The 24,578-nt window shown below is 38.3% G+C and overlaps 1 pseudogene; it reads right to left on the bottom strand.

Annotated features, from left to right (window-relative positions):
- Nucleotides 1-20,365, bottom strand: part of LOC136386256 (small ribosomal subunit protein uS2 pseudogene) — a 116,859-nt pseudogene extending 96,494 nt beyond the window's left edge.
- Between the last annotated feature and the right edge of the window lie 4,213 nt (nucleotides 20,366-24,578).

A 24,578-nucleotide genomic window follows, 5' to 3' on the forward strand; every position in this document is an offset into this window, starting at 1 on the left:
GAGCCTTGTTAGCTGCCAGGAGCCCTTCTTAGTAGGTATCTTCTTAGGGTTCAGACTTTGTTGTATTCCTTTCCAAACCTTTTTCCTTGAGTATACATTCCATTTATCTTTCTAAACAAACTTTAAAATAGAATTTAGACACAACAGAATATCCTAATTTTATATAAACAGTGCTATATTTTTGTCCAATATATACATGCATGTAACCACCACCCATTCAAGACATACAGTATTTCCATCACACCTGAACAGTTCCTTTTGCACATTTGCATTCAATTTCCACTACTATTCCTGCCCAGGCAACACTTGTCTGCTTCCTAGCTCCATAAACTAGTTTGGCCCATTTTCAAAATTTATATAAATGAAATCATACAGCGTTTTTAGTCTGGCTTCTTTCACTCAGCAAAATGCTTCTTAGATTTATTCATGTTGGATGTGAGGGCAATCTGGCTGTGACATCTGTCATCCCATTGATCACCAGGGTTGATTCGGCTGATCTGGCTGGCTAGGCGTGTGTCCCCTTCCTCCCTCACCACTCCATGTGTGTCTCTCCCGAAGCTGCGCACTCGGTCGAAGAGGACGATCTTCCCTGATAGAGGAGAGGGCCGTTCTTCGGTCAAGGGTATACGAGTAGCTGCGCTCCCCTGCTAGAACCTCCAAACAAGTTTCAAGATTTATTCATGTTAGAAGTTTGTTCTTTTTTTATCACTGAGTTTTATTTCATTGTATGAAAATACCACACACTTTAGACATTCACTATTGATGAAAATTTTGGTTGATAAACATTTCAGTTATATCCAGTTAAGGGTTATTATGAATAAGATATTTTGAACATACATATGCATGTATGTTTTTATATGACCTGTTTCTCATCTGAGGTTTGTCTTCTGTTTCCTTTTGATTATATTCCAATTTTCAGGCTTCATATGGTATCACATCTTATCCATCTGTCCTATACTGGTAATATTAATTTTAATCACTCTGTCAAATGTTTTCCATTTTTAAAAATGTATAATTACTATATTTTCTTCCATTTGAAACTCATGAACAATCTTTGAGGAGACACCTCAAGGCCGTGATATCCTGCTCCTCATCAAAACTTCCCCCTAGATTTAGCATCTTTCTTTTTTTCTTAAGTCAGAGGCAGGGTGGCAGAGAGATAGACTCATGCATGAGCCCCAACTGAGATCCACCTGGCAAGCCCTCTACCAGGGATGCTCTGCCCATCTGGGGCCATTGTTCCATTGCTTGGCAACTTGAGCTATTTTAGTGCCTGAAGTGAGGCCATGGAGCCATCCTCAGCACCTGGGGCCAACTTACTCCAACTGAGCCATGGCTGTGGCAGGAGATGAGAGAGATAGAGAGAAGTGAGAGGGTGAGGGATGGAGAAGCAGATGGGCGCTTCTCCTGTGTGTCCTGACTGGGAATTGAACCCAGGACATCCAGATGCTGGGCTGATGCTCTACGACTGAACCAACTGGCCAGGGCCATCATCTTAACCATGTTTTTAAGATACTTTTAAAATTCAATTTAGCATCTGTTAATGATTCTTGACTGGCCCAATTTTTATCATTATGGTTGTGAAATAATAATTTTCCAACTCCAGTATTTCTTTCATATTTACCAGTCAGTTCTCAGAATTCTCCTATAAGCAAGAGCTCTCCTCTGCCACCCTATGCACGTTATTTATTATCAGTGTGGACTCATGAATTTCTCTTTTATCAGTGGTTCTTTAGAGTTTGTAATTATTTTGATGTTTAAATTGTCCTAAATTTGGCCAATAGGAGCCCTGTCAAGTCTGTTCCTATGCCTTTATGAACTGACCTATCAATTTCTATATTTGCTTATTTTTACTTTTTCTTACTTTCAGGCATAACAAGATGCTCCAGGTTCATCTTGTATCTACCTTGCTTTATCCTGAAGTCTACCATTTCCACAGGAGTCCTGACTCTTTTATAAGAAATGATGTTGAAGACCTAGATTTTGGTGTTATATGCCTCATTGATCTGGGAGTGACTTTGCTCTTTGGACCTCTTACTGGGTAAAGCTAGGAAAATATATTTGTATTTATACACATATCTAAATATACATTCAAATGTACATACACATATGCATATTTTAGAAATCATGAATTTACAGTGATACCTCTCATCCTAGTCCGTTTCCACAGGGTTCTCTGTTGCCTTCTCCACATTCTGTATTTTTATGTTCCTTCTTACAACGTTCAGATTGCTGGCTCCCAACAACACCATCAGTTTTACTTATATGCTCAATTCTGTAATACATGTGAAATACTTTGACTTGCTTTCCCCATACCACTACAATAAACACATTTTGAAAAAAAGAAATTAAAATTTGTTTGCCAATCTCCTCACTTCCTCACAAGCCTGCCCAAGACTGAAAATACGTAGTCAAATTCCTTATTCCTAAGTTAATTGGATCAGGCCTTTCTTCCTTTCTCCCTTCTTTCCTTCCTCTTTTTTCCTATTGTGGATATGACATTCATTTGAAGTAAAATTAAGTTCATTTGTTTCCATTTGCTTTCACTTATAATTTTTTTCCTTCTCATTTTTATTGATTTAATTTTATTTTTTGTATATGTAAAACATATACATTCAAAACTCAAAAATATTCAGAAAGATGTGCTCAAAAAAGTATCATTCCCAACTGTGTCTTTTCAGCTTATTTTTACACTGTGTCATTATATTTTGTGTTTCTTTTTTTAAAGGCAAGCAGGTGTGTATGTTTTCTTATTTCCCCATCATTCATACACACAAATGGTAGCACATGTTTTGATCTTTTGCACTTTGCCTTTCTTATTTAATACCACACCCCTGGAAATCACTTTGTATCAGTTCATAGAGATCTTCCTCATTCTGTTTTACAGTTACATTCATACTCATTTGTACATATGTAAAATAGTTTCTTAAACCTCTCTCTAAGCTTGGGCATCTAAATAGTTGCCAATATTTTGCAATTACACATACTACTCCAATAAGTAAGTGTGATCAAATGAATTTTCACACTTTAGAGTTATATCTTTAAGGTAAATTCTGAGAAGTAGGCCTGCTAAATCGTAAAAAAAGCTATGTGGTTTTTTTAGATATTACCAAATTATCCTCTGTTAGATGTTGTATCATTTTGCATTTCATAACTGCTTTCACCATCCTATGAATGAAATTTATATAAAAGGTAAGATGTTGCTGTTAACATAATATTATTATTTTCCAATTTTTTAAAAATCACACTGTATCACAAGCAATTTCACATATTATTAAGTCTCTTTGTGAATGTGATTGTATATAGTTGCATTATACTCTGTTAAACAACTATACCATTATGGATTTATTAATTTTTGGACATTTAAGTTGTTTTTAAATATTAGTATTTTACATTTAGTGGCAGTGAACATTTTTAGTGTATAATCATTCTCCCAGTTGTAAGACTATGTCACTAAAACTATATTTCTAATTTTTCATTCAGTATTCTCATTTTACATACGAAGGGCATTGAAGCTTGGAGAGATAGCAAAAATCTTTGCTCACATGTCTGAGAAGGTCACACATTTTATGAGACAGCTTTAGCAGAAATATTTTGCTAAACCCAAATCATTTACACAGATCTATGGGCAATAAAGTCTTTGTCAAATATAGTCATTAATGCAGTGGAGAAGAGAGGAAAAGTATCAACTGAATCTATCCCTGTACCCTCCACAAGTAATTCAAAATGTCTTTTTCCCCCCATCGGAGAGTCCTGGATTTATTGAGCTTTAGTGTTTTAATGAAGAGCTTCAGAATGATTGCCAAGTACTTCAAGTGCTTTCTGAGTGCACTTGGTGTTTGCAAGGATTTTCATTTCACAGATTACTTTGTGCAGTAATTTGAGAAATGAAGTGCTTTTCCTTAAGCCCCCCGAAATATAATACAATCTGCATCGAAAATGTGTGGCCTTGTAGTTGCCTTCCTATCATAGCATTGGTCACTCTTCTAAGAAACAAGTTTAATTTTTTATAGAAATTGCCTTTTCTTGAGAAACAGCAGACTCTGCGAGTAGAATGCCTGCTTCCATTAAAACTGCTGCATAACTGTGAGGACTGGAGGTTTTCCCTGTGGACACAATCATCTTATAAGCTATAAAATACTGCCATTTATGCTGACAATATTGTATCAGTCCTGTTCAGCAACATGACTGTCCTTCCCTTTGCTGCTGACACATCAGGCCTCCAGCCTCCCTTAGTGTCACACTCAATGAGACACCCCTCATTTAAAACCTGCTGCTGTTCCTGCCTCAGACATTGCCTTCTTGTCTGGCTACCACCCTTGCCTTGGATTTTTTCTGGTCTCAAGCCCAGGTTTGTTTGAGAAAGCACCTGCCAACTTCAGCTCAGGCTGCTTCACCAGTCTCACTCCAAACTGTGAAATCCTTGGTATATGGCGCCATCCACATCATGTGGCTGGCTTGTTTGCACTTGGCCACGTCTGGGCCTGGGTCAGGCAACTGCCATCAATTGTTTGCTGCAATGGGATGAAAGAGCTCACATATAAAAGTGCACACTGCATCCAGCTGGCAAAGAGATTTATAACCTCTGGCTGCAGAACCTCAGAGCAATTGTCCTGATCAATATAGGCTCAAATGTTGACTTGAAGAGGTTTGGTCAAGGTTTTGTGCTCAGTTCACAGGGGTTTTTGTTGTTGTTGTTGTTGTTTTAATTGAGTTAGGTTGGACTTTCCTATATACTTTTTAAACCAAAAGGCCAGTTAGTGTGCCTTTATCACTTTACCACTAAGATATAAAACAAGTTTTTACCTTCCCAAACCTCCAATTCTTATCCCCCAATCTCTCTCTCTCTCTCTCTTTCTCACTCTCTCTCTCACAAACACACTCACTCTCACACATACACATACACACTCAAATCTCAACAAGAAGTGAAAAGTAATAGAAATGGTAAATATGTGGGTAAATATAAAGGCTACCATTTTTTCTTTTAGTTTCTATAGTTCTTTAAAAGTAAACTGATTTTTATTTTTATTTTTTTTGTATTTTTCCGAAGTTGGAAACAGGGAGGCAGACAGACTCCCGCATGCGCCCGACCAGGATGCACCTGGCACACCCACCAGGGGGCGATGCTCTGCCTATCTGGGGCATTGCTCTGTTGCAACCAGAGCCACTCCAGCACCTGAGGCAGAGGCCAAGGAGCCATCCTCAGCGCCCAGGCCAACTTTGCTCCAATGGAGCCTTGGCTGCGGGAGGGGAAGAGAGAAACAGAGAGGAAGGAGAGGGGGAGGGGTGGAGAAGCAGATGGGCGCTTCTCCTGTGTGCCCTGGCCGGGAATCAAACCCGGGACTCCTGCATGCCAGGCCAATGCTCTACCACTGAGCCAATGGACCAGGGCCAAAGTAAACTGATTTTTAAAGTAGAAATAATATTTTATTGTGGGCTTTTTACCATGTAGAAATTAAATGTATGACAAAATAGCACAAAGTATAAGAGGGAAAATAGAATTATACTCTTTTCAATATTTTCAGTTATACATGAAATGGTGTAATGTTAATTCTAAGTAGACTGTGATAAAGTAGGGAGACATATTATAATCCCAAAAAAATTAATAAAAGTAAGACAAATGGGTGTGAATTAAAATCTAATAGATGATAGAAAATAAAAAACAAAAATATCTGAACAACACAGAAAAAGCAGTAAATCAGGACAAAAAAAACAATGTATGAAACAAATAGAAAGCAAAGAGCTTACAAGGTAGACTTTATTAAAAAACAGTCCATTCATTAGGAAGATACCACAATCCCAAAAGTAAATGCACCAAATAACAGAGCTATAAAATAGATAAAGTAAAACCCAACAGAACTGAAATAAAAAGCCACAGTCACAGTTGGTGATTTCATTACCCTGTCTCAACAATTGATAAAACAAGTAAGCAAAACATCATACTGTAAAGCAGGGGTAGTCAACCTTTTTATACCTACCACCCACTTTTGTATCTGTTAGTAGTAAAATTTTCTAACTGTCCACCGGTTCCATAGTAATGGTGATTTATTAATATTAAGTAGGGAAGTAACTTTACTTTATAAAATTTATAAAGCAGAGTTACAGCAAGTTAAAGCCTATAATAATAATTACTTACCAAGTATTTTATGTCAGATTTTCGCTAAGTTTGGCAGAATAAATCTTTTTAAAACAACTTACTATAGTTAAATCTATCTTTTTATTTATACTTTGGTTGCTCCGCTACCGCCCACCGTGAAAGCTGGAATGCCCACTAGTGGGCGGTAGGGACCAGGTTGACAACCACTGCTGTAGAGTATGTGAACATTATCAACCTATTGAACCCTGTTCATATTTATAGATCACCTCAGCAATTATAGAACACACTTTTCATGTGCACATGGAATCTCCCTCAAGATAGACCATATTCTAGGCAATAGATAAATAGTACTAATAAATTTTAAAAGACCAAATACTCACAAAGTGTGTTCTTCAAACATAGCAGGACTAATTTAAAATCAATAATAGTAAGATATATAGAAGATACCCCAAACTTTAGAAATTAATTAACACTCTTCAGAATAACCCATGGGTCAAAGAATACATCACAAAGGAAATGAGAAAAATATTGAACTGAATTCTAATGGAATCATACCATGTCAAAATTTGTGGGGTGCTTCTAAACCAATTTGTAGAAGGAAATTTATACCTTGGCATGTTTATTTTAGAAATAAGTAAGATTTAAAAGCAATGATTAAGTTTCCATTTCAAAAGATAGAAAGCACATAATTTCAAAGTTTGCTATACTGTTACAGTTATTGAGCTGTTATGATAATATAAATTTGTAGACAAACACCTCAAATGAACAGAACATATCATCCAGAAAAACAGAAAACAAACAAACATATAATCAATTGATTTTCATGAAAGAGCTCAGTATAATACAAAGAAGAAAGAAAATATCTTCTTCGCCTAACCAAGCGGTAGTGCAGTGGATAGAGCGTCGGACTGGGTGGGATGCAGAGGACCCAGGTTCGAGGCCCCGAGGTCACCAGCTTGAGCACGGGCTCATCTGGTTTGAACAATAGCTCACCAGCTTCAACTCAATGTCACTGGCTCGAGCAAGGGGTTACTTGGTCTGCTGAAGGCCCACGGTCAAGGTTCATATGAGAAAGCAATCAATGAACAACTAAGGTGTTGCAACGTGCAACGAAAAACTAATGATTGATGCTTCTCATCTCTCTGTTCCTGTCTGTCTGTCCCTGTCTATCCCTTTCTCTGACTCTCTCCCCATCTCTGTAAAAAAAAAAAAAAAGAAAAGAAAAGAAAAGAAAAGAAAAAGAAAATATCTTCAACAAATTGGCCCAGATCATATATGGAAAAAATAACTATGACTCCTTTCTTACATGGTATACAAAAATTAATTTGAGATCGTTTAAGATCTAAATGTAAGTTAAAACTATAGAAGTTTATAAAACATTGCAGAATATCTTCGTGAACACAGAGTGAGCAAAGATTTCTTAGAGCAGCCATACAGAAAAAGACATTGAACTGAAATAAAATGATAAATTGGACTTTGAAATAAAAAATTCTTTTTTTCCATAGCTGTCTTTAAGAAATTAAAAATGCAGGCCATACAAAGGTTGAAAACATTAGCAACACACATATCTGACAAAGGACTTGTTTCCAGAGTATATATAAAGATCTCTTAAAAGTGACTAATAAAAAATGGACAAAATACTTAAACAAACACTACATGAAAGAAGATACATAAATAGTAAATAGTAAGTACATGTAAAGATTCTCAATATGATTAGATATCAGGGAAATACAAATTCAAGCCACAGTGCCACACCACTTGGAAATCTGGGTGGCAATTTCTTAAACACTTAAATATATACCACTCTTAGATCTAGTGATCCAGTCCTTGGTATTTATTTAAATGAAATTAAGAATTTTGTCCATACAAAGGTTTGTATGAGGATGTTTATAGTAGTTACATTCACAATAACCAAAAAGTGGAAATAACCCAAAAGCCTGTCAATAAGATAGTAAACTGTGGTATATTCATATAATGAAATAATATTTAACAGTAGCAAATAATTAACTGTTGATACACACACCAACATGTATGAATCTCATACACATAATATTGACTAGAAGATGGCAGACTCAAAGCATTACATATTTTATGATTCCAGTTAGATGAAGTGCTATGACATACTTGTCTAACCCATAGCTACAGACTCAGAACACTGTATATCTGGGGGTGGGATATGATTGGAATAAGGAAGAACTAGGCTCCTTTGATTTTATCTTGAGTGGCTGTAGGTTACATATGTCTATATTACATATGAGTGTTTATGTGTATACAATCAAATATCATTAAATTGTACACTTCAGATATTGTTTATCTCACTACATATAAATTTAACTTCAGGAATAAAAAAAAATTTACAAGTTAATTCTTTGAGAAAAGATATCTAGGTTAAATAATACTTCAGGGAAATTTGCTCAGCATACAAGTAATTGTTTTTCTTTTGTGATCCAGCTTGTTTGCCCTACAAATGTTTCATAATATGTATTTGTAAAACCTCAGTGAAAACAACTTTCTGTTCTGTGGCTATATTTTTTCTTCTCCTTTTTTAATTTATTGTTATTATTATTATTATTATTATTATTAGGAGAGAAAGAGAAAGGAAGAGAGATGAGAAGCATGAACTAGTAGTTGCAGCACTTTTAGTTTTTCATTGATTGCTTCTCATGTATGCATTGACTGGGCCAACAGAGCCAATGACCCCTTGCTCAAGCCAGTGACCTTGGGCTCAAGCCAGTGGCCTTGGGCTCAAGCCAGTGGCCATAGGATCATATTGATTAGTCTATGCTCAAGCTAGTGACCCCACACTCAAGTGGATGAGCCCATGCTCAAGCCTGCAACCTTGGGGTCTCGAACCTGGGACCTCAGCATCCCAGGTCTATACTCTATCTACTGTGCCATCACTAGTGAGGTGACTCTGGCTATATTCTTAAAAGTTATTCAGAGTCACCAAAACACATTTATTGATTCCACAGTCAATATTAGCTTTTAACTAAAATGTACATAAATCATGTGACTACTATTATTCTTGTGAATCTAAGTTATTGCTTTTTCTGAGGGGTTATTATTTAATTTCTTCTATTCAGGGATATTAGAGAATAGACCAGGCAATTATTCAATAAAAGCTCCCTAAGATACCTTGCAATCTGCCATGTTGGGTAAAAATCAGAAAAACATCCTTGAATTACATTACTTGTTTGGTTAAAATGAATTGAAACTTACTTTTAAACTACTTGGAGTAGAATTATCACATTCCCCTGCATGTGAAATCTCCTTAAAGGAGTTATTATAATTTGCAAATGTGGCTGTTTCTGGAGCAAATATCAACTATTCACAACTATTTGCTGCACTTAGATGCAGCAGAGAAGAGGACATGACACAAATAATATAACTAGCATGATATTGGTAATTCAGCATGGCAGGTTGCTGAAAATTTAAAGGTGATACCCTTCTTTGTCCTAATTAGAATGCCATCATTCATCTATTCCAGCTAATATCAACAAGGAAAGGTATGGGGAAACTTAGAAGTCTACAGCTTTCAGAAATCGGTTCATCTGTTTCCAGGCTAAGTGAATTATTTATCAGTGACTCAGCACATATATGGTGTTTGAAGGCGTAGTGCATAAATTTAAAAGGAGTTTTTATTTATATCTGTAGCCAGGAAACAAATCCAATTAAAATAAACAATTTGGAAAGATTTTTATTTCTGGGAAAGTTATGGATAATTTCTTCAGTATAAAAATTCAGTGTCTGCATTTTATGAACTACTTTGTACTTAAACACCGGTGCATTTTCATTACTCACCTTTTCACATGTTAAATGGCATGAACTGCTATTAAATGCTCATGTGCTGCAAATAAAATTTTGGGAGATATTAGAGAATAAAACAAAATGGAAAACAGCTGAAGCCAAGCTTTCTCTTAACAGAATTCAGTTTTCCTTAGGTATCTACTCTGTTTCTAGTTCCGGAGACAGTTCCCATTTACCATTGGAATAAGAGCATAAAATTTCTCTTGGTTATTCTTTATGCTCTACATAGGTTGTATGACCTAAATTATTTTAAACAGAATAAACTTTATGTTTTTGTTTGTTTGTTTGTTTGTTTGTTTTTTAAGTGAGAGGAGGGGAGATAGTGAGACAGACTCCTGCCTTCACCCAGACCAGGATCCACCCATCAACGCCATCTGGGGCTGATGCTCAAGTGCCGAGATAATTTTTAGTACCTGAGGCTGATGCACTCCAAAGAAGCTATCCTCAGCACCCCAGGCCACACGTGAAGCAATAGAGTCACTAGCCGTGGGAGGAAAAGCAAGAGAGAAGGGGAAAGAAGGGGAGAGAAGCAGATGGTCACTTCCCTAGTGCACCCTGACTGGGAATCAAACCTGGGATGTCCATACTCCAGGCCATCATTCTATTCACTGAGCCAGCCAGCCACGGCCTATTCCATGTTTGGAGGAGAAGTTACTCTATTTTGTTTTAGAGAACAAGAAAGTAAGTACCCTTGGTTGCCATTGGCTTTCTCTTGAAAAAAAAGTTCTCCTTTGTTGAGAACAACATAATGAGAGCTAGATATTTTATTGAATCATTTAATCACTGATATTTCTTAACTTGACCTTGCCCCACCTCTAGTCTTCCTGGTATTCAAGGAAACGCATTTCTTTATTGTTTAGGAAAGTTTAATTTAGTTTTTCTCACCAAAAATATTCTTCTAAGCCACATGGAAGCATGCCATTACCTATATTCAGGCCTTGATTCATAGTAAAATACTTTGCTGTTGGACTGAGTTTTAGGCTAAAATAAGATACTCGTCATAGTTCATGGTTCTTGTCTACAATTCAAGAAACAGAAAATAAGTGAATATGTTTGGGTTTATATGGTGCAGTCCAATTCTGAAAGGGTTTACCAGACTATCTTCAGGAATATCAGCAGATAGCATTGTTGGTAGTTAAAAGACTCCAAAATCCTTTAAATTATGAAAACCTCAGGAATTAAAAAAAAGCCTCATGTATTAAAATCTCTTACAAGAAACACAGAGGCAAACAATAATCAATAAATCACAAGAGGATTGGACTTAATTATAACAATTTTAGAATTTTGAGATTCAAGGAGAAGTAATTTCTATTATTTCTGCTCTCTGACTATTGAATGGTCACAGATGGCCATGGCCTTCTTCAAGCTTTTTTGTACTGTTAGGGAGTTGTTATTCAATTTCATTGCAGAGCATAAGATACTGATGAAAAACAGAATGAAGATTATTTCTCTGAAGTGTGAGAAGTAGTTAATATATAACTTGTGCTTAAAGTATCAATACAGATATACTTTTACAATGTGAACTTAACCTTCACAAGTTAGGAAAATGAAAATCAATCATTATTAAGTAGTAAAAGATCTAGACTCCTATGAGATGATCAAGAAAGATGGGAAAGAAACAAAGCCTTGAAGAAAAGAAGCCCAGTCTTTGTGACCCATGTAGTAGATATTATTAAAGCTGTAAGAAGCTGTCTTGTACAAGATGGTGACACAGGAAGCTCCTAGTCACCTCCTCCCATGGACACAGCAAATCTACAGCTACACTCGAAGTGATTGTCTCTAAAAGAAATCCAGAAACTGCCTGACTAGGTGGTGGCCCAGTGGATAGAGCATCAGACTGGGACGTGGAGAATCCAAGTTCAAAACCCCATGGATGCTGGCTTGAGCCCAAACATTGCTGGCCTGAGCCCAAAGTCGCTGGCTTGAGCAAGGATCACTCGCTCTGCTGTAGCCCTGCCCCTAGTCAAGGCACATATGAGGAAGCAATCAGTGAACAACTAAGTTGCCACTACGAAGAACTGATGCTTCTCATCTTTCTCCCTTCCTGTCTGTCTGTCTCTATCTGTCCCTCTGTCTGACTCTCTCTCCCTTTCTATAAAAAAAATAAAAGTGAAATCCAGAAACTATTCCTGCACTTCAGGTAAACGAGAAAATACCCACATAATCCACACTTAAATGGGTAGGAAAGGCTGAGACCCTGTTTCACAATAAAGCCCACACCCAGCACAGAGCCATATATATAATCTAGAGAGACCTCCCAACTCCCAGCCTCTCTCCCATACAAGGGTTTGGGTCTTACATCAAGCACCACAACTTTTAAGACTCCAACCTATGGAATGAGCCCCCAAAACACCTAGCTCTGAAAGCTGATGTGGCTTGCATTCATGAGACCCACGAGCCTATAGCAAACAAACAGGTTTTAACAGGCTTCCCAGGACTCACCATTGCTATCCCTTTGGGTGCAGCGCAGAGGCAGCAGGCCAAAAAAAGTGTCCATTTCCTAGTCTTTTCCTGAAAGAGACCTATTTGCATACTTTAACGACTGCTCTCTGAAGAGGGTCCAGCTTCTCATTTAGCACAGGGCTAGTGGCTGACTGTGATCCTTTACTCAAGCCTCTACAGATCACTAATATCTCCCTAGAACAGGGGTCGGAAACCTATGGCTCGTGAGCCAAATGTGGCTCTTTGATGGCTGCATCTGGCTCGCAGACAAATCTTTAATAAAAATAATAATAACGTTAAAAATATAAAACATTCTCATATATTACAATCCATTCATTTCCTACCGCTCATGTTCACAGCTGTCCTCTGGGACAACATCAAATTTTTATTGGATAATGCGTAACGTACATGGGTCGTTGTATGGCTCCCACGGAATTACATTTTAAAATATGTGGCGTTCGTGGCTCTCTCAGCCAAAAAGGTTCCCGACCCCTGCCTTAGAAAGAGCTTGTGCACACCTGGTGCCTAGTTTTTGTGCCTGCTGCCCAAGGGACAGACTCTGAGGTCACCTGGCTCTGATACCCAGGGCGGGCTTGCTTTCACAAATTCCAGAAAACTGTAGAAAATGAAAACGCAGTTATTAATGGGTGCAGTACGCCCATCCCACACACACACAGCTATACACCCGGGTCAAGCACGGAGGAGGCAAGCAAAAAAGCTTAACTTCCAGATTCTCCATGGACTTCATGATGGAGAAACCTGACAAATATTAGCTCAGGCAGGTGAGCCAAGTTAACGCCAGTGGTAAGTCATGTTGACAGTATGTACCCTGAATATGATGTGATGGGAATGACATTCTATCTCTGTGGTCTTCCTACCCATCCCTGCCCCCCCCAAAACAAACCTAATTATAAGAGAAATATAACAAGAAGTGTGCTGTATCCATTTATTTTTAAAAACATTTAAATATTTGCATTTAAATGAGTTTATATATCAATAACCACGTTTCTTTTTAGAATTCAACTTCAATATCGTACATTTATTAATCAGCTATTTCCTTCACTTCTTTAGTCACATTTATGTCCCGCTCACACCCCACCCACGTTCTTAGAAACTTTGAAAGCCTCTACCTAAGGATGCTTTTGCTCTCTTCTGCCTTCCAGTTCTCATTTCCACTATTTTACAGTTTTACTTTAACATTCTCCAAGTAGCATGATCCCTCTCCCAATCCTGTCTGTATTTGAGAGTCTTTGCTGTCACCAATTATCTTCTTATCTCTAATCTAGATACTAAACCAATAATTTTCCTGCAAGCCAAGTCTATCATAACACTTGGGCCAGACTTGCTCTATGAATGAATTGAGTGTAGCCTGACCCGTGGTGGTGCAGCGGATAAAGTGTGGACCTGGAACACTAAGGTCACCGGTTTGAAACCCCGGGCTTGCCAGGTCAAGGCACTTATGGGAGTTGATGCTTCCTGCTCCTCTCTCTCCTTCTCTCTCCTTCTCTCTCCTTCTCTCTCTCTCTCTCTCTCTCTCTCTCTCTCTCTCTCTCCTCTCTAAAATGAATACATAAATAAATTTTAAAAATTAAAAAGTGAATTGACTGTAATACTACTAAACAATGCAAAGTAACTAACTACTGATAAATGTAACAACATGAGTAAATCTCAAAATGTTATATTGAACAAAAAGTACTAAGCCCAAACTGTCTATGTCATTCCATTTATATAAAGTTCTTGAAAAGGCCAATCTAAATTATGGTGATATAAAACAAAATTGTTGTTACCTCTGAGGGTGGGGAATTGAGTAGAACTGGGAATAAAAAAAAAATTTGAGGGGTGGGGAATAGAAGCATTCTATAATTTGTTTGCAGTAAAGGTTATATGAGTCTATACATTTTTCAAAATTTATTAAATTAAATATTTGAAATCTATATAATTTAGTTTATGTAACTCATACTTAAAATTGGAAGAATGAGACCTCTAAAGTGAAAAACTAAGAAAGTTATTATAAATTAATGTTTGAGTAATTTTTTAAATGATTGCCAACATTTTTAATTTGTAGATCTGCTTCGAACTTTTTATAGAAAATAGAAAGACCTGGAAACAGTGAATCCATATTTCCACATAAGCCTAGCAGCTGGGCTTTGAACAAAATAAACCCTTCCATTTCAGCTGGATATAGATCCCACTACTCTCCAATGTGTATTGCATCCAACTATTTTCTTTTTCTTTCTTTTTTTTTTTTTTTGTATTTTTCTGAAGCTGGAAACGGGGAGAGACAGTCAGACAGACTCCCGCATGCGCCCGACGGGGATCCACCCGGCACGCCCACCAGGGGCGATGCTCTGCCCACCAGGGGGCGATGCTCTGCCCCTCGGGGAGGGGGGGGGTCGCTCTGCCGCGACCAGAGCCACTCTGGCACCTGGGGCAGAGGCCAAGGAGCCATCCCCAGCGCCGGGGCAATCTTTGCTCCAATGGAGCCTTGCCTGCGGGAGGAGAAGAGAAAGACAGAGAGGAAGGGGGGGGGGGGTGGAGAAGCAAATGGGCGCTTCTCCTATGTGCCCTGGCCGGGAATCGAACCTGGGTCCCGCGCACGCCAGGCCGACGCTCTACCACTGAGCCAACCAGCCAGGGCCGCATCCAAATATTTTCATTCATTCATTTTATCTCTGCAGGCACATAGGTATATTTAAGCTCAAATTCATTATTCTGGTTAGACCCCTTTCATCCATTTAGAGCTTTGGTTTTTTTTTTTTTCTCCTCTGGTCCAAATTCTAGTCTTTACTCCTGTTGTGACTGTTGTCCTTGTATTTGGAAAAACTGGGAATACACTAGGATTACACATGCATATTAACAGCTTATTCACATTCTCATCGAAATGACAGATCTAGAAGTTTACCTGAAAGAATATGCAGTGGACCTAAGAGGCAGGTCATTACCACTGACCCAGATACCCTGGAGCTAGACACCTTTTTAAAAGGTAAACAGATGTAATAAAATAATACAAAAAAAAATGCAGACCGCTTTCCATAATAAAGACACTACTTTGTGAACAATTAAATTTTCCCTGCTTTTTTATAACTTTAACTTTATAAAAATTTCAAATCCTAAAGTCTATATCATTATAATCTCTGAGTATATCTCAGTGCACACGGACATTTTCCCCCAAAGGGTTTGCAATTAAACACAAAGCATGTAAGTGATTTCATTAATGAAATTTCCTACTAGTTTAAAGTTATTCCATTTTTAAGGCTGCCTGAACATTTTATAGGTCACAAATATTTTAAAAGATTTCTTAATGGAAAAGTGACTGAAATAGGTTAGATCAAAATAAACTTCACCTTTCATCTGAGTCTAAGCATGAGACATCCCTTTTTTTTTTTTTTTTTTTTTCTGAAGCTGGAAACGGGGAGAGACAGTCAGACAGACTCCCGCATGTGCCCGACCGGGAACCACCCGGCACGCCCACCAGGGGCGACGCTCTGCCCACCAGGGGGCGATGCTCTGCCCCTCCGGGGGGGGGGGGGGTCGCTCTGTTGCGACCAGAGCCACTCTAGCGCCTGGGGCAGAGGCCAAGGAGCCATCCCCAGCGCCCTGTCCATCTTTGCTCCAATGGAGCCTCGGCTGCGGGAGGGGAAGGGAGAGACAGAGAGGAAGGAGAGGGGGAAGGGTGAAGAAGCAGATGGGCGCTTCTCCTGTGTGCCCTGGCCGGGAATCGAACCCAGGACATCTGCACGCCAGGCCGATGCTCTACCGCTGAGCCAACCGGCCAGGGCTGCATGAGACATTTCTATTCAAAGGAGGATTTTTTTTTTTTTGGCTTAGATTCACCTGATGAATGGGACATGAAGATCAAATTTCTAGCTTAGCTAGGGAATTTTATTTAGGAGACCATATTCCTTTCATTTCTATTCAGTGGCATATCCAGTGAAAACAGAAACACTGCAATTAAGTAATTACCCAGGTTCCTCATAAAAAACCATAATGGGCCCTGGCAAGTTTGCTCAGTGGATAGAGAGCCAGCAGGGCATGTGGACATCTGGGGTTTGATCCCCCGTCAGGGCACACATGAGAAGCAACCATCTGTTTCTCTTCCTCTCCCTCTTTCCTGTTTTTTCCTCTTCCCCTCCCACAGCCAAGCTTGATTGGTTTGACCATTACCCAGGGCACTGAGAATAGCTCATGAGTGCATCAGCCTCAGGCACTAAAAATAGCTCCGTTGATTCCATCCCAGACAGGGGTTGCCAGGTGGATCCCCATGGGGTCCATGTGGGAGTCTGTCTATCTTTCTTCCTTTCACTTAAAAAAATATTATGTTTCAAATGATATTGAGAGGACCTAATAAGCAATCCACAGGACGTAAAAACGTAACATGCCAGCAGAATGTTTCGAAACTCATTTTCAATAATATTTACTGGTCATGGCAAAAGAGGGTGGAGTAGAAAACCCACTGATGGCAGGAAATGCCTGTTAGCAAACATCTATAGATTGTAATTTGAAAAGAAATGTTTTTATCATTAGAAATGAATAAATTTTAAGTAAGCATGTCATTTGTTTCCCTGTAAGCATCTCCAGGATTCACTAATCTGGATTGCTAACCAACTGGGTCCCAGTTGCACTTTGCATCATAGCATATGCAGTGTGAAATATAATAATTTGCATTACTAAATTAGGGAGAAAATATAAATTTAGTTAAGGTGAACTTCTGATTCTCACACTACTAGTAAACAGAAATGGATCTGATTTGAAATATGACATTTGATATTGGCCAAGTATTTTAAGCCCAAAGGGAAGTAAGTGACTAATAATGATATAGTTTTCTTGGACACACTTTGAAGCTTCAGATAAATTTAAACTTTGAGTCATGTTGAGGAAATTAAGTAGGATGAGAAGGGTAAAGAAAGAACAAGGTGACATTGCAGTCAATTGTGCATTAGTGTTTACAAATGTTGGCCTGGATTTACAGCTTTTGGAAATAGAGTTAAATTACACTGGGGTACCGCTCTGAATGGCTTTGTGCAATGAGGCAATTGTCAAGTTCTAGAATGGTGCTTTCAAACATTCATGGCCTTTCCCACCAGTGGTGTTGGGATATCAACTTTGTTTTTCTTTCTTTTTTTTTTTTTAAAAAAGACCTCATTGACTTTATTCAGCAATTCACAAATCAGGCAGCACTCAGTGTAGCAGGTAGAAAGGAGCTCGAAAGAGCTGTACAGTTCAAGAGGGTTTTATAGACTGAAGTGAGCAAGAACAAGGAAGTTATGCTGGGCATTTGCTGATTGGCTAAACAGGGTTACTTTCCTTATATGCAGCAAAAAGGAAATTTTGGAGCCGGGTCAGGTAACTTGTGCTTGCAGGCAAGTGCTGATTGGTTGACAAGGCCTTCATTTTCTGGGAGAGCCAAGCATAAACACTTAGTAAAGTTTGGGTTTGCTGTCATAGAATTAGCATGAGTGACAGTATCTTGGGACTAATCTGATTTCTTTAACACTGAGAAGCCCAACTCTTCAGGGGTGTCCACCCATATGTCCTCATCCCATGTATCAGAGTCCCAGGTTGTCCCAAAAGGGATCTGACCTTGACATAATAGACGGACTCAGCTGATCAGATTCAAGTATCTTTGAAGATCAGTGAATATAACTATTAAATCTTGAGTTTAGTCCTCAGCTTTTTCTGCTCTCCACTACAGAAGATAAGGGCCTCTTTGTAATCTAGCAAAGAGACCTTCTGGCCTCAATACCGATTTTCTTTTCTTTTCCTTTTTTTAAATTTTTATTAGTTTTAATGGGGTGACATCAATAAATCAGGGTACATGTGTTCAAAGAAAAGATGTCCAGTTTATCTTGTCATTCAATTATGTTGCATACCCATCACCCAAAGTCAGATTGTCCTCCATCACCTTCTATTTGTTTTTCAATGGTTATTAACATCCTAAAATAATCTTTGATTTCTCTCTTCATGAAATAGTCAAGGGAAAAATAAATTTAAGAATCTAAATTGTTTAGATTATTGTCTAACTTTTCTGATTTTTATAGAATACAGTGAAATATATATATTTTTTCTGTCAAATATATTTTTTAACTTTATCCCTTATGCAATTAAAGGTAGTGATTTGAAATCCCCAAGTAATGAGTATTACTATACTTTGTGCTTTATATTAATTACCTGATGTAATCTTCATTATGTCTCTATGAAATAAGGTTTTATTTCTATTATACCATAATTCCCATTTCACAAATGAGGAAACTGAGATTCTAACTTGTTCATAGCCACTATGCTAATAAGTGAATGATTTAGGATTTAAATTCTGATCTGTTTTTCTTTAAAATATTTAAAACATATGTTGTGAAACATTGCTGGTGGTATACTGATTAACCTTTTTAAAATAAAATAAAATAAAATAAAATAAAATAAAATAAACTGCAACATAACAAAACAGAGTAGAAAATATTATACTACAACACAGGTAGTAATAGTTTTTGAAACTTTTCTTTCAAATGTGTATGTTTATGTGTGCAGTATTAATATGGTGATCTAAAATAAAAAATACACTTCTTACTGTAACATAGTAAAAAAAAAGAAATTTGAAAAATACTGCAGTCTACACTCTTGAATCAAAATAATGGTGGTAATTATAATGTGCAAAGGAAAAAAAAACCCTGTAAAATAAAATACTGTAACTGGAAGATTTGATTGGTAACGTTTTCAGCTTTGGGCTATTTTTTATTTTCTCCTTCACTAGATATATAAGTAGATATCTTTCAGATGATTCTCTGGATTCTGCAATTTGCAGCTTGGCCAACAACTGTGTGGTGTTTAGGTGTACACAAGATCGCATTTGATGCCAAGTAACACTGTGAGTTAGGGCTTATACTGTACAAATATAAGAGACAGAATACTGAACTTAAATATCTTTCCCAAAGTCATCCAAGTAGTACATGACAGAAATAGGAATCAACTATGGACCCTGTGATGCCATGTCCCCTTCTCCTCACACTTCCTTTAAATGGCATGTGACAGGTGTTCCATGTACACACAGCTTTCAGGTTCAGAGCAGGAAACAGGTCACTTAAGAAGTGTGAATCCTTAGGGTGTCAGTAGTGCTGATAAGATGCTATGGGTTTTTACATTTGTAATAGATAACTAACATAACTATACCTAACAAACTATATGGCTATTTCTGTATATTTGATTTGACAGCACCAACAAGATAAATCAGTGCAATCACTCAATTTAAAAAGCATTAAGTAACAGAGTTTTGCCGTCTTAAAATTAAGTTTGTTAGAAAAGTCAGAACATTTTGGTGCTTCTGACTTTAGTGGGCTTAGGAAGTAGAAAATGAAATTGGGTCTATTGTCACTTAAATACCAACTTATTGATGAGGAAAGTTAGTTCAGCAGCAATATATAATAGTGAGGAGCATCAATAGTTTATTGTTTCTTATAAATATTCTCTCCTGAGTTATATGAGACATTATTTCTAATGATTTGATTTGGATATTCATGTAATTGACTAATCTGGATCCACACAAAGGGAAACCAGTTATATTGTAACTATTGCTGGTGGAAATAGGGTTCCTCTATGGAGTCAAAAGAAAAGCATTTTGGGGACCCACACAAGAAACAGTGAACTGTAGTGTTAAGATTTATTGATGCTGGAGCAAAAACAAAGGAGTCTCTAGGTGTCCAGTTTTTCATTTACAACCAGGTGGCTTAGCTCCATCCTGCTGTGGAAGAAGTCCAGACTTGTCTTCACCAAGCCGAGAAGAAAGGCCAGTTTCCAGAGAGGTTGTGCCCTTACTCAGCATGGGCGGGGCAGCCGAAGCTGCTGTCCATGCCAAAGCTTACTTCAGCTCAGTCTCTTGTCCCATCTGACCCGCTTAGTCTCTGTTCCAGGCTGAACTTTGACTGGCACTGCACTGTGCTGTGCTGTGGCACCCAGACCAGTGCTTGGAGTCTGCCCAAGCTGAGGCCCATGGGGCTGCTGGGCCTGCAGGTTACAATGGAGAGAGAACATGTGCGAACAGGCAAACAATGGGTGAATGCATACCATGTGAGGGTCTTTTGTTAGGCTTTGATTATATTACCTTGGGCTTTCAAACTAACCAATCTCTTTTGTAATCCTTCCCAAGCTTGTGCTGGGCTCAACTCCTATTCAATAGCTTTTCTAAATCTTCTGGGGTTGTGTGTCCTTTATCCAATCTAATCCAATCCTTTTCCTAAGCTAGAGACCTCCCCTTTACGGTTGCCATCTTGGCTTTTATTGTGCCAGCTTGGTTTCTACTGTGCATCATGCATCCTGCAGAGGAATTTCCCTTTGTTGTTTCATATTTCCTTTAGTAATCCCAGATAAGGGCCAGTTGTCCCACCAGGAACATGGTTCAGAGATCCCCCCTTCAGTGAAGGACGTGGCAGTCCCTTCTGGAGCTGCAAATATCATAGTTTTCTAGTAAGTCAAGCTTAATATCAGACTCAACTCCCTAGTTTATTAGGTTCAATATTTGATATTGTTTGCTCCCTTACTTTATTAATACTAACATAACTATACGGCTGCTTACTGATCTAGTCAATTTGTTCAGTAGAGCAGTGGTCCTCAACCTTTTTTTTGGGCCATGGACTGGTTTAATCTCAGAAAATATTTTCATGGACTGACCTTTAGGGTGGGACGGATAAATGCACAAAATAAAATTATGCGACCGGCGTAAAAACTGTGGTTTTTTAAATATAATTGTTGAACTTACGATATTTATTGGGCTAAGTTAAAGGAGGAACGAGCATGTCCTCATTATTCAGGCTGTATTTAAATTTGTTATTCTGATCACATTTCATGTCTGACAATATGTAATATGATAGGTTCAGGCTCGCTACCAATCATGAACCTACGACAATAAAAATAAACATGAATCCACTGTGTACTCGTATGCAACTTTATTAGAAGCGTCCTCTTAACATCGCACCAACAACATAACATGAATAACATCCTCTCTGCCTCCAAACACTTTCCAGTTGCTATGGTAATGTTTAAACATGCCTTAAAAATAAGATACAACACAAAAACAAATATAAAGTACATGAAAAATACAACTCACCATTGTTATGAATATTGTAAGTTAAGGGTTATTTATTATAATGTTTATATAGAATGAGAGATAGTAGCCTATCTCTCAACAACCATAACGCTAAATCAGTGGGAGCCCTGAGCTTGTTTCTCTGCAACAAGATGGTCCCATCTAGGGGTAATGGGAGACAATGACACCCGAAGTGTGTTGCTTATGTCCAGTCTATTCTGTAATTTTGTTTTGGTTGCTGTCACTGCAGAAAATCCTGCTTCACACAAATGTTGGAAATGGCGACAGGGTTTTTAGTGCTTTTGTGGCGATCTCGGGGTATTCTGCCATGACTTTAATCCAGAACACCGGCAGAGTTGTAGTCTCGAACATATTTTTAAGGCCGCCATCATTTGCGATCTCCAGTAGTTGATCCTCTTCTTGCATAGACACGCTGGATTCATCTGGTTTGTTGACAAATGGATCGTGGATCCATTCCTTGGCAATTTGTGGGTCTTTTGTGCTTGGGAAGTAGCATTCAAACTCTTTTAAAAGCAAATACAAGTGATCGCACACCAGCTGGGACAATGAAGGCTTGGGCTCAGTCTCTTCCCAAATTCCCACGAATGTTTGAAACATGTCAAATATACCCCTGTTCACGCGTCGTCCCCACAAATCCAGTTTGGCTTTAAATGCAACTACTTTATCTGCCAACTTGAAGACAGTTGTCATTTTCCCCTGAAGTGAACGATTGAGTTCATTGAGGTTAAATATGTCGCACAAGTAAGCGAGTTTTGCGACCCATTTCTCGTCACTGAAATATGCTGCTAGAGGTGACCTTTTTTCTGAGAGAAATCTCTGCAATGGCTCTCGTAATTCAAACACTCTGGCCAAGGACCTCCCTCGGGATAACCATCTTATTTCTGTGTATAAGAGAAGGTGTCTGTGCTCCACGTTCATTTCCTCACAAAGCTGCTCGAACAGGCGTGAGTGAAGGGGGTGTGCTTTGATGTGGTTAATAACTTTAACAACATCATTCAATAAGCTGTTAAATTCCGGTGGTATATTTCCTCATTTCCCTGTGAATGACACAATGCGTAGACTCGCATTCAAGTGCAACCTCCTTAATCCGAGTAGTTAAACCAGACATCCTTCCGGTCATGGCAGCAGCTCCATCTGTGCATATGCCGACACAAAAAGACCATTTCAGTTTTCCTGATATATAGTCATCCAGCGATTTAAATAGTTCTGCGGCTGTGGTTTTGGTTGGCAATGATAGTGCACATAACATACCCTCATGCACATCCTCTTGATAAAGATAATGCATGTAAACAAGTAGCATTGCCTTCTTGTCAATATCTGTAGATTTGTCAACCTGGAGAGCGTACCACGGTAATTTATTAATCCTTTCCAACAATTGTGATTCAATGTACTCTGCTATTTCCTCAATGCGCCATGTGACGGTGGTAGCCGAAAGAGGCATCTGTGCTATCTTTTTAACCGCAGCCTCTCCTAGGAGTTCACGACAAATGTCTTTAGTGGCTGAAAGGATCAATTCTTCACCAATGGTGAATGGCTTCTTAGCCTTAGCAATACGATTAGCCACCAAGTATGATGCTCTCAGCTCTCAGTGCATTCGCATTTATTGATGTAGTGGCCACCAGTAATTGTTTCTGTCCTTCTTGTTCATGCTTTTTTCTTTCGAAATACTCAGAAGGTTTGTCTTTTAAAGTAGGGTGCTTGGTCTCCAAGTGGCGAAGCAGTTTTGAAGGCTTCATTGCCTCATTACTTAGCCGGTCACCACATATTATGTAGAGCGGCCCTGGTGCGCGAGAATCACCAGTGGTGATAAATCCATACTTCAAGTAAGACTCCTGGTATTGTCTGTTAAATGAAGCCTTCTTTTTCTTCAAGGTCGTAGGTTCTTCTTCTGTCTCCTCACTGGCCCTTCTCCACTTCGCAAAAAAACTTTCGATGGAATTTTGTTTTTCACTCATTTTGCTAGTTTATGGGTTTAATTTTAGCGGCAACATATCACGTGACCAAGACAAGCATCAGGAGTGAGTCTTAGATGGATGTAACAGAGGGAATCTGGTCATTTTTTAAAAATAAAACATCATTCAGACTTAAATATAAATAAAACAGAAATAATGTAAGTTATTTATTCTTTCTCTGCAGACCGGTACAAATGGCCCACGGACCGGTACTGGTCTGCAGCCTGGGGGTTGGGGACCACTGGAGTAGAGGACATATGAAAGACAAAACTATACATAAGACATCTCTAGAGACACTGTGATGCGTACTTTAGTGATAAATATGTAATTTGCATGCACATAAAAATAATCCAAATATACATTTATACAGAATGTATCTGTTTAACTGGCTGAGATATAATTAAACACACAAACAAGAATAAAATGTGGGCCCTGATGGGTTGGTTCAGTGGATAGAGCGTCTGCCTGGTGTATGGATATATATCCTAGGTTTGATTCCTGGTCAGGGAAAACAAGAGAAGTGAGTAATTACTTCTCTTCCCCTTCTCTCTCTCTTCCCCTCCTGCAGCCAATGGCTCCATTAGTTCAAGTATCTCCTGGAGTGCTGAGGATAGCTTGTGAGTACCTCAGCCTTAGGTGCTAAAAATAGCTTGATTGATTCAAGCATCAGCCCAAGATGGTGTTTTCCCAGTGGATCCCAATTGGGCACATGCAGGAGTCTATTTCTCTAATCTCCTCTCCTCTCACTGGAAAAAAATTAAATCTGAAAAATACCATAGCCACCATGTTTAGAAAAATACAAGTGACAAGAGCATGAAATAATGTATTTAGCTATAACTAAAATTCTCAAGTGCTTTTGGGGTGGCATTTCTGAGAATATTGGTATAGCATTTAACTACTACTAGCTTAATTTCTGTTTCTAGGAGCTAATAACCAGGAGATGAAATGTTACAAGGTTATTGTTGGCAAAAGACCAGTGTTTCAGATGTCAGTACTCACTGGCAGTGCATGAGTTTTATGAGGATAAGGGGTAGTAAATTGTCTCTGTGTAATATATAAAGCCATAGCACAGTTGTAATTATCTATCACCAAACAATTTCAAAATACAGCTGGTATAAGACAACTAGACTTAGAATAAAAAAACTAGATTAAAACAAAAAGCTAAAATTTAGTAGCTGAGTAACTTTGA

This window comes from Saccopteryx leptura, chromosome X (assembly GCF_036850995.1).
Source record: "Saccopteryx leptura isolate mSacLep1 chromosome X, mSacLep1_pri_phased_curated, whole genome shotgun sequence".
In the NCBI taxonomy this organism is placed as follows: Eukaryota; Metazoa; Chordata; class Mammalia; order Chiroptera; family Emballonuridae; genus Saccopteryx; species Saccopteryx leptura.